Source organism: Psammomys obesus, unplaced genomic scaffold, assembly GCF_907164565.1.
Source record: "Psammomys obesus unplaced genomic scaffold, mPsaObe1.curated_primary_1811, whole genome shotgun sequence".
NCBI classification, from domain to species: Eukaryota; Metazoa; Chordata; class Mammalia; order Rodentia; family Muridae; genus Psammomys; species Psammomys obesus.
The window spans coordinates 9,303,767-9,313,074 of NW_026596034.1; positions in this window are offsets into that span (position 1 = coordinate 9,303,767).

Here is a 9,308-nt window from a genome sequence, read left to right on the forward strand (position 1 = left end):
GCTGGTTGTATATTTATACTGTTGCATTATACAGAAGGACAAAAAAAGCACAAATACCAACTGATCATTCCATTTAAAAGAGCTTCCAAGGAGAAAGCCAGACCCCTGGTGCTATCTCCCTCCAAGAGAAACTAAAAGTCTCTCTTACACTGGTAGTCAAGGGTTTTTCAACTGAATAGATGCAAATATTTTTTTTCACAGATCTTTAAAGCATGGATGATGAAACAAGGCTTCAAAATATCCAGGGGCAAAATGTAGCTGAGATCGCTTCTATTTACATCCACAAATGGGCTCCACTGTGTGGATTAATGCTAGCTGCTGGAGTTAAATATCCCTTGTATTTGGCTGCGACGGTTAAATTCCAGCCACATGCACTATTTTGAAGCCAGGTGACAGCTAAACAGTTGTTAGTAAAGATGAAACCATTTCCCCTGGAACATGCAGTACAAAATACAAGTCATTTCACGGGTTTAGTCTGGAAGATCACAGTTAAGGATTTTTTTTTTAAAGCATCTTTAAACCAGGATGAAATTCTGAAATTCTGTTATTCTTCTTCAAATATCAATACTGGTGGCTTATTAATTACCAATGGATGGTCACTAAATGAGAAAGGATTTTTCCCATATGAGCCTAATTAGTTTCATTGTCTGCTCCCTGAAATCTATTGTATTCCACCCTAGCCATCAGCTGCCTGTTTTAATTAATTTTGCACTACATTCAAAGGTTTTACTTGGTGCCTCTCTGTTTGATTTAATTCCTTTTTTCCCCCAAATAAATAAATAAATAAAAATCAAAGCTAATGAGGCTCTGAAGATTTGAGATGTAAATATCAGATGCAGATTCTTTTTGGGGTCCCAGCTCAGCAGAAGACCAAAAATAACACTTGGAAGTTTGATTAAGAAATCCCAGATTGTCTGCTTCCAGGCCTCCCTTCAGACAGTCTTTCCGCTGGCATTTCTCAGTGATTTGACAAAGATAGACAGATAGATAGGATAGATAGATAGATAGATAGATAGATAGATAGATAGATAGATAGATAGATAGATAGATCTGTGTCCCATGACCAAAGCCTCAAGGGAAATTCTTTTCAATGATGGCTTCAATGGGCTTTGTTGAGCTGCTATAGAAGATTCCTCTCCAACAGACTCATGTCTGACCTGAGACACACACACACACACCTTGATACATGCTCACACACAAAATCACATTTATACACACTTATACACAGAACTCACAGTCTTTCATACATGCAAATATACAAATTTGCAATGCACATTTTATCCTATACGTATACAAAGTCACACACTTATGCACACCACATGGTTATACATTTGTATACAGGCTTTTGGATACTGTTGAGAATACTCAACAACTCCATCAGACTCTGGCCGATCAGGATTTCCAGTTTCAAATCTATGTCACATGTAGCAATTCTCTAACCTCCACTTCCAAAGAAATCCCTGCAAGAAATGCCAGCACCCCCTCCTGGGTGGGTGTATCCCAGGGCTTCCTGGGGCGCCGTTATTAAACTGTATCTGCAGAGCTTGTGGATTGCGTAATCTGCTTTCGCCTGAGATCTTTGTATCCTTTACTGAGAAAGTCTGATTCATTTCCCAGAAATTCTCATCTGCTAGTAATCTTTCAGAACATAGTTAGTGTTGTGATATTTTCAGATATTGTTTTCTGGGGGTGGGGGAGGGGAGGGCCGGTTTCAAGTGGCTGTCCCCTGGCAGTTCCAGAGATTACTCTGTGCTTATAAGCGGCTCAAGACTGTGTGACAGCATTTCCATGCGAGGGACTTACAATCATGTTTCATTAATTCGACGTGAATGAAGCCTCATTTCTGGCCTTGAGGAGCTTAAGATTTATGTGAAATTAATAACAGAACAGATGTCTTCACAATTTGGTTCCTCTGGAAAAGGAAAAAGAGAGAGAGAGAGAGAGAGAGAGAGAGAACCTCATTACTTTGAAAACTTCAATGCTTTAAAATGCAGACCCAGGGAGTTTTTACTCCAGGGTAAAGAGTTATGCCTTGATACCGTCCACATCTCAGAACTAAGTGGAATTTAAATGTCAGATTTATATTAAATAGGCACATTCCCCATTATGACATATAATAAACAGCAGCTTATTACTTTCATTAATAAGATGTGTTGGACATTTAAAGTAAAGCTTGGAGATAAGGCCGGGCACCTCATAAGCAGGAGGTGAGGGGCACTCCAGGGTTTGGGGGAAGATGCAGGCAGTTTGCTTTTTAGCTCGGTTTCTGATAATTTAATCATTACTTCCTCACAGGAAAACCAAACCCACTGTTCCCATGGAGGTGTGCTGGAGGCCACAAGCTCCATTTCATGGGCGACTGCAAATCTTACCTCTTTATTTAGCTCCTGCTCCAAACTCCCTTTCTTTACCTGGTACCTACCTGGCTATAGTTTAACCCTCCGTCCGCTCCGTATGCCAACCAGTAGAGCTGAAGTTTTGTCGGTTAAGGTCTAAAAGAGAGGAGAAAGTATAGGTCACCTAGGTGACATCTTTGGGTGTGGAGGGCAGGGAACAAATGCCCCCGGTGCAGGGCCAGAACCTCACTGCGGCTAAGCAACTGGATGAAGTTCACAGGGATTGGGGATATGGGAAAATGGCAAAGCCTGAAGTAACCGGCTGCTCTCTAGAATCAGGTCCTCCAACTGCTGCTGTGACCTTTCCCTCTGCCCCAAACCTGTGTCCTCTGCTTTCCTCATGAATACATCAAGAGTGTTGAGCCAAAGAGTCTGAAATCTTCCCTAATTTAAAGCTTCTTCATTGCCTGTAAGTTTTGGCATCCCAGAGCTCAGCTTCTTCCTTCTCTTTATTTCCGTCTCCCTCCCATCAAAAGTGCACCAAACAGGTCAGTCACCTCCAAGCATTGACCCCTAGATGAAGGTCAAGAGAAGCTTGCAAAGGCATTGGTCTGATCCCCGCTCCTCCAAAAGAGTGGCCTTGAGTAAGACCCATGGCATGCTAGACCCTGACTCCTCATCTCAAAACAGTAACTTTCCCCCAGGCTGATGTGGGAAAAACTGATGCATGTAGTCTGGGAGCCACGGTCAGCATGCTTGTCCCTTTTTACCCATGGTTCAGCCTCCACTGACTCAACCACCATGGTTTGACAGTATTAGAAATGGAGCCGTGTTGGTACTGGCCTCATCCAGGCTTTCTCTCTTGTTGTTACTCCCCCAAAAATACTGCAGAGGGATCTTGCGCACTGTATGCAGTATCACATGACCTAAAGATGAAATAAAGTGTATGAGAAAATGTGTGTAGGTTTTAAACAGATCTTGAGCCATTTTATTAAAGGGGCTTAAGAATCCATGGATTGTGGTATCAGAAGAGGTCCCTGGAACCCTTGTCCACCCCAGAAGATACAACGAAAGATGGTGTCATGGCTGAGGACAAAAAACAATAGGCCAGAGGGAAACAGTGATATCAAGGAATGACAGCTCCTGAGGACACTTTCTAGCCTGGCATCCGGTAGAAAAAGGAGTGTCACATGACTGATGCAGAGGGACAGGCCTTATGTGTATGAGGGCATCTCAGTGAGAGGCAACAGTCAACCTAGGGGGCCTCCTCCCGATGGCTTCTAGGTCTCCTCCAAATGGCTCTGCAGTATGATGACAGACTTTCCACTTCCTTGGGGAAACCAGAAATACAGAATTCTAAGTGATCTTAAGTGAGATTGTCTACATTTGAGGTGAGAATTCTACAACCACAGACTCTTACCTGGAAACAGGGTTAGACGCATTTATCTCTGGGACTAGGCAGTAGCAATGGGCTAGAACTTGAGTCTTAGTTGAGAACTTTTTCTACTAAATGAACATGTGTAATACACATACTTATTCGTACACACCCTGAGGAGTTCAGAGCTACAGAGCTACAAAAAGAACTGGTGGATCTAAAACCTCACAGAAGCAAACACTCACTGGGCCTCGCAATAATCCATGCCCTGATTTAATTATATAACAGAATCGAAAGCTCTCTGGGCCATGTCTCTTCAAGCCTTGCACAAAACGAGATCTGTTCTCTACCCATCTGCTATGGGGTGGATGTGATTTGTTCTGCTAAGGGTCAAGTGTTTGGAGCTTGGTCCCCAGTGTGGGGACAGCAAGCGGTGGCAGAAGCTGTAAGAGATGAGCTCTTCCCGGGGTGGTGAGGTCAGAAATCACTACCCTTGGGAGTGATTAATGCAGGTCGATAGGAATGAGCTTCCTTCAGTGGGTTGTTAGGAAAGAATGAGTCCGGTCCCCAACTCTCTGGCTTCCTCTTTCACTGGGTAAACCCTCCTTCTTGCACAAGCTCCCACAACAAGCCAGCTATAAGGCTGTACGGTGATAGAACTAAAGGTCCTCGTCAAAGGCTAAGGAAATGGAGCATCCGTGCTTGGACTTTCGGCTTCCAAAACTGCAAGCCAAGTAAAATTGTTTTCTGTGTAAGTGCACAGTCTTAGGTACTGGCATGCTTAATATTAAATTTCTACTTGAAAGGAGCCAGAATCACCCAGGAGACAAACATCTGTGCACATCTGTGAAGGAGTTTCTGGATTAGGTTAACTGACATGAGAAGAGTTACCCTAAATGCAGATGCCATGGCCTGGGGTTCTAGACCAATTAAAAGGAAAAAAGTGAGCCATGAGGTAGCATTCATTTCTGCCTGCTTTCCGACTGAAGGCGCAGGGTAACCACAGCCTCACAGTCCTGCCCCTGCGCCTTCCCTGCATGACTGTATCTCCTTGAACCGAGAGCCAAAATAAATCCTTCCCTCTTAAGCTGATTCTTGTCAGGTATTTTTGTCACCGTGACTAAATAAACAAATAATGAAAACATTTTGTTGTAGAAACTGATAATGGACTATTATGAATCCCCCAAATTTATACTCTTTGACCTTCCTTCATCATCAACCCCAAGGCTAACCCTACTCACCCCCTTTATTCTATCTTGCACTTCACGTATACCAAATGTTCAGGTCTTAACCTGAGCAGGAAGACCCACCCTTAGCTGAGTTGGGGGCATCCACTCCCTCAACAGCATTAACATGTCAGTTTTCTTAGGCATAAGGCATAAGGGGCTTAGAGCGAAGAAGGGAAAGGAAAAAGAACCCTTGTTATGCACAGCATAATTAACTTTAAAAGATATTTCTTTTTTCATCTAGAGACTATTTTGCCACCATTCACAGAAAACTAAGTTCAAGAATCAAGCCATCAGCATTGTGTGTCTGTCTCTGCATCTGAAGTTATATTATAGCGTTTGTATGCATCTGTGTTACATATGCTTATACCTATGTGAGTAATTATAATTTTATTATTCCATACATACATACATTTGTATGGCAAAAATTTTTAAGCTATGAAAAATGTCTCTCCCATGCCACCCACTTTCTCCTTGCAAAGACAAAGGCTTGTTTTTCATACCCATGAGGGTGCTTTTCTCCAGAATTAAATATGATCTGTTCCCAAACATTATGTCACATGTGACATAGCTGACAATATGACAAATGCACAAAAATGCATATTATAAACACAATATGTTCATATTTTCAACACATTTTCTTGTTCAATTGTTTGGTATTTTTCTTACTGATTTCTAGAAACTCTCTTTTATAGTAAACAAAGTCACCTCTGTAGGCTGTGTTGCAAATACTTCCCATTTTTTGTTTACTTTCAACGTTTGTCATGCAGCCCTATACAAATGCATTTGTGGGCAAATTGATCAGTGTTTTCTTGTGTGACTCCTGCTGTTTCAGTCACAATTTGAAAACTCTCGCCTCATCTCAGATTATTTGAACGATGATCCTCTTTCTCTAATTCCTGTTTGGTTGTTCATGGAGGCGCTTATTTACCTAGGATTGATTTAGGTACAAGTGGTGAGATAGGGATCCAACTTTTTCTTTTCTTCCCAGATGAATACCCATGTTTTCAAAGCTATTTAGTAAATAAGACTCCTCCCCCCACACTTGTTTGATTTTGCAAGCCTTGACAGCTGCCTTTTCAACATCCTTCATTTGGTTCCTGCTTTGGAAGAAACGTGATTTCAAACTGATAGCATTGCTTGCTGTGCTTGTTAGGAGGTTTTGCACAAAATTTAGATGAGACAGAGGAAACTATTTTGATGAAAAAAAGAGAGAGCTGTGAGCCTGCACCAAGCCGAGAATGACATCAAACTGATGCTGGGAATAAACAGCACAGTGGGACTACCTCACATCATGCTCCTCTGATTATCTTCAGGTTTCTACCACAGAGAGAGAAAAATCTGAATACTAAAAAGGGCAGCAGAGCTCTGCAAGCAAAAATTTGCGGGGTGAGCCTTGAGAAAGTTTACATGTGGGGTTCAGTTTTGTGGTGTGCGTGAATGTGTCCTTAGCCAAGACAGCAGTGAGGGTTGGGAGGTAAGTTGAGGCCATGACCTCATAGTACTGACCATCAACTGCCTCCTTGACCAGAACACTTGACCCCTTTTTAAGTGTGTGTGTGTGTGTGTGTGTGTGTGTGTGTGTGTGTGTGTTCATGCATGTGGAAGTCAGAGGCCAGCACCAGATGTCTTCCTCTGTCAGTTTCCACTGTATTATTTTTTAACATTTTTAAAAATTATGTGTATGTGTGTGCACATGAGTGCAGGTGCCTACAGAGAACAGAAGGCAGTGCTGGATCCCTGGAGCTGGAGCTGGCAGTTGTGGGCTGCCTTATATGGGTGCTAGAAACTGAACTCAGGTCCTTCGTAAGAACAGTAATACTCTTAACAATCTCTGTAGCCCCCTCCTCTCTCTATATTTTTTGAGATAGGGTCTCTCACCGAACCCAGAGCACTGAATATTATGGGCTAGACTAGCCGGCCAGTGAGCTCCAGGGATCCATGTGACTCTGCCTGTTGCCTTAGCACTAGTATTACAGGTACATGGCACAGCACCCAGCTTTCCCCTTAGGTGCCGGAGATCCAAACTCAGGTCCTCACGTTTGCATGTGGAGCATCCGACTAACTGAGCTATCTCTCCAGCCTCTACAACAAGCATTTCACTCCTGGGAAGTTGAGGTGACACCAGGACAGTGCTTCTCATAGGGTGAGGCCTGGGTGCACTTTCATCTTCTTATAGAAAATCCACTGAGCAAAATTATAATTTGGTATGGCTGCACTTAGCCAATAGAAACTCATAAACCATCTTCACATCATAATGCACGGTGAAAAGGAATCACTAAGTGCCCGGGAACATATGAGAACCCCAAGCTCCCATTCATCAGCGGCTTTATGCGAGGGCAGCATATTAAAGTGATTTCAACTTCAGAGCAGAGCTCCCCAAAGAGTGTTCCAGTCTTAATTAAAATGTCAATGAAATACAAAAGTGCACGAGGGACATTTTCAGAAACCATTCCCTTTCAACTTCTGGAAGGCAGGCTGTGTCTTCCTTCAAATCTTTCTGCCGGTCCAGCCAGCACAGTCACCTACGCAAGCCAACTTTCCTTTCTGGCTGGGGAGCCCTGTCAAGGTCAAGGACCACTCTCAGGGGAAGCTGGAGGGACAGAGGTGGTGGAGGTTGGCATGCGATGGGGCTCGGGATGGCACCACGTGCTGTACAATCCAGCACTGTCCACAGGGTGAGTTTTGGAAAGGTAGGGGAACGAGTGGAGAAAATACTGGCTCATGCTGGCTAAGCACAATGAACTAAGGGTAATGAGTGGCAGGATTTTCTTTAACTTTATAGAGTGGCCAGGGCAAACACCTGTGGGTTTGACAGGTGATGTGACTGAGTGTTTGAGGGTGGCAGAGAGTAGTAGGAAGTGGGTGGGGCTGGGATGGAGCAGATTAGAAATCACACTCCCTTCCAAAGGAGCAGCTGCTGGCCTGGCTCACAGTTTTTTATGTATGAAACACAAGCCTGCTGTCTTTTACAAAAAAACAAAACAAACAAACAAACAAAAAAAACAAACAGAAATCTGCATTTTTAAGATGTGTTATTTCTGCAATTTTATATTGACTATTTATTAAATACTTACAGCCCTCTATATACACAGCCTCACAAAGACACATAGACACAGATTCAAAGACACCTAGATTTCAGACATACACAACAGAGAGACACAAAGAAGTACATGCAGACACTCAACAGCCAGAAACATCCATGGTCTAAGTGTGTCTTCTAGATTCATATCAAAATCCTTCCCCCCAAAGAGATGGTATTAGGAGGTACAGCCTTTGTAGGGTCACAGCGATTAGTGTCTTTGTGTAACAGGCTGTGAAGAGATCTCTTGCCCTTCCTATCATATAAGAACACAGTGAGACACCATTGTCTATGAACCAAACAACAGGCTCTCACTAGATACCAGATCTGTCATCATCTCTGTCATCATCTCACATCAGAGCTGTGAGCAATGCATTACTGCTATTTACAATCAATTTAGTTTAGAGCACTGTTCAAACAATTCAATGGCTGAAGATAGAGACAAGCGGACAAAAGGACAGATGTATTTAGACACATACATACATGCTTATAGCCTCAGACACAGACACACTTCACACTGAATACACTCAGACAAATGCATTCACACACCTACACACAAACAAGTGAATGCACTGGCATTCACACAAATGGGCACGAGCATGGAGACATTTACAAAGGCACACACTGACACACCTACACACACCTTCCTACTCTTGTCCTTGCTGCTGATGCCTGGCGACCACCAAAAGCAGCAACAGTGAATGACGTGGCCCCTGCCTCATTCTCTGAGTGCCAAAGCTGCCACCTCCATCAAAGGTCACACAGGTCCCCAGGCACATGCTAATATTTGTCTTCTCATTCAAGCTGCTGCTCTCAGGACAACACTGTCTTTTAATTTCTTCTGGTGAAAGAATCACACCTCTCTCTCTCTCTCTCTCTCTCTCTGCCTGAACCAAGGGCCTCCTACTTGGTGCAGACATTCCACCACTGAGTGACACATCTCAAAGTCCTGTGTTCACTCTGTTTGAGGCCTGAATCAAGAACAGACCGAAGCACGGATGTACCCGTTCTTGGACTTAACTGAGTAGTAAAATCTTAGTTCTTGTGTGTCTAGAGTTTGGAAAATCACCATGCAGCTCTCAGCTGTTCACCCAAAGCTCAGGACTGTACTTTTAGGCTTCAAGTAGCTGCTTTCACAGCACCTACGTCTGAGTTCAAGATCCCAGTCCCACTTCACTTAACTTCTCATTGGGCCCTGTGAGCCTCTGTACACACACTCACCTGGCGCCTTTTAGGCGTCTGCTTTCTGATCATCCAGCCAGGGGCCTCGGGTTGATTGCTATGCAAGA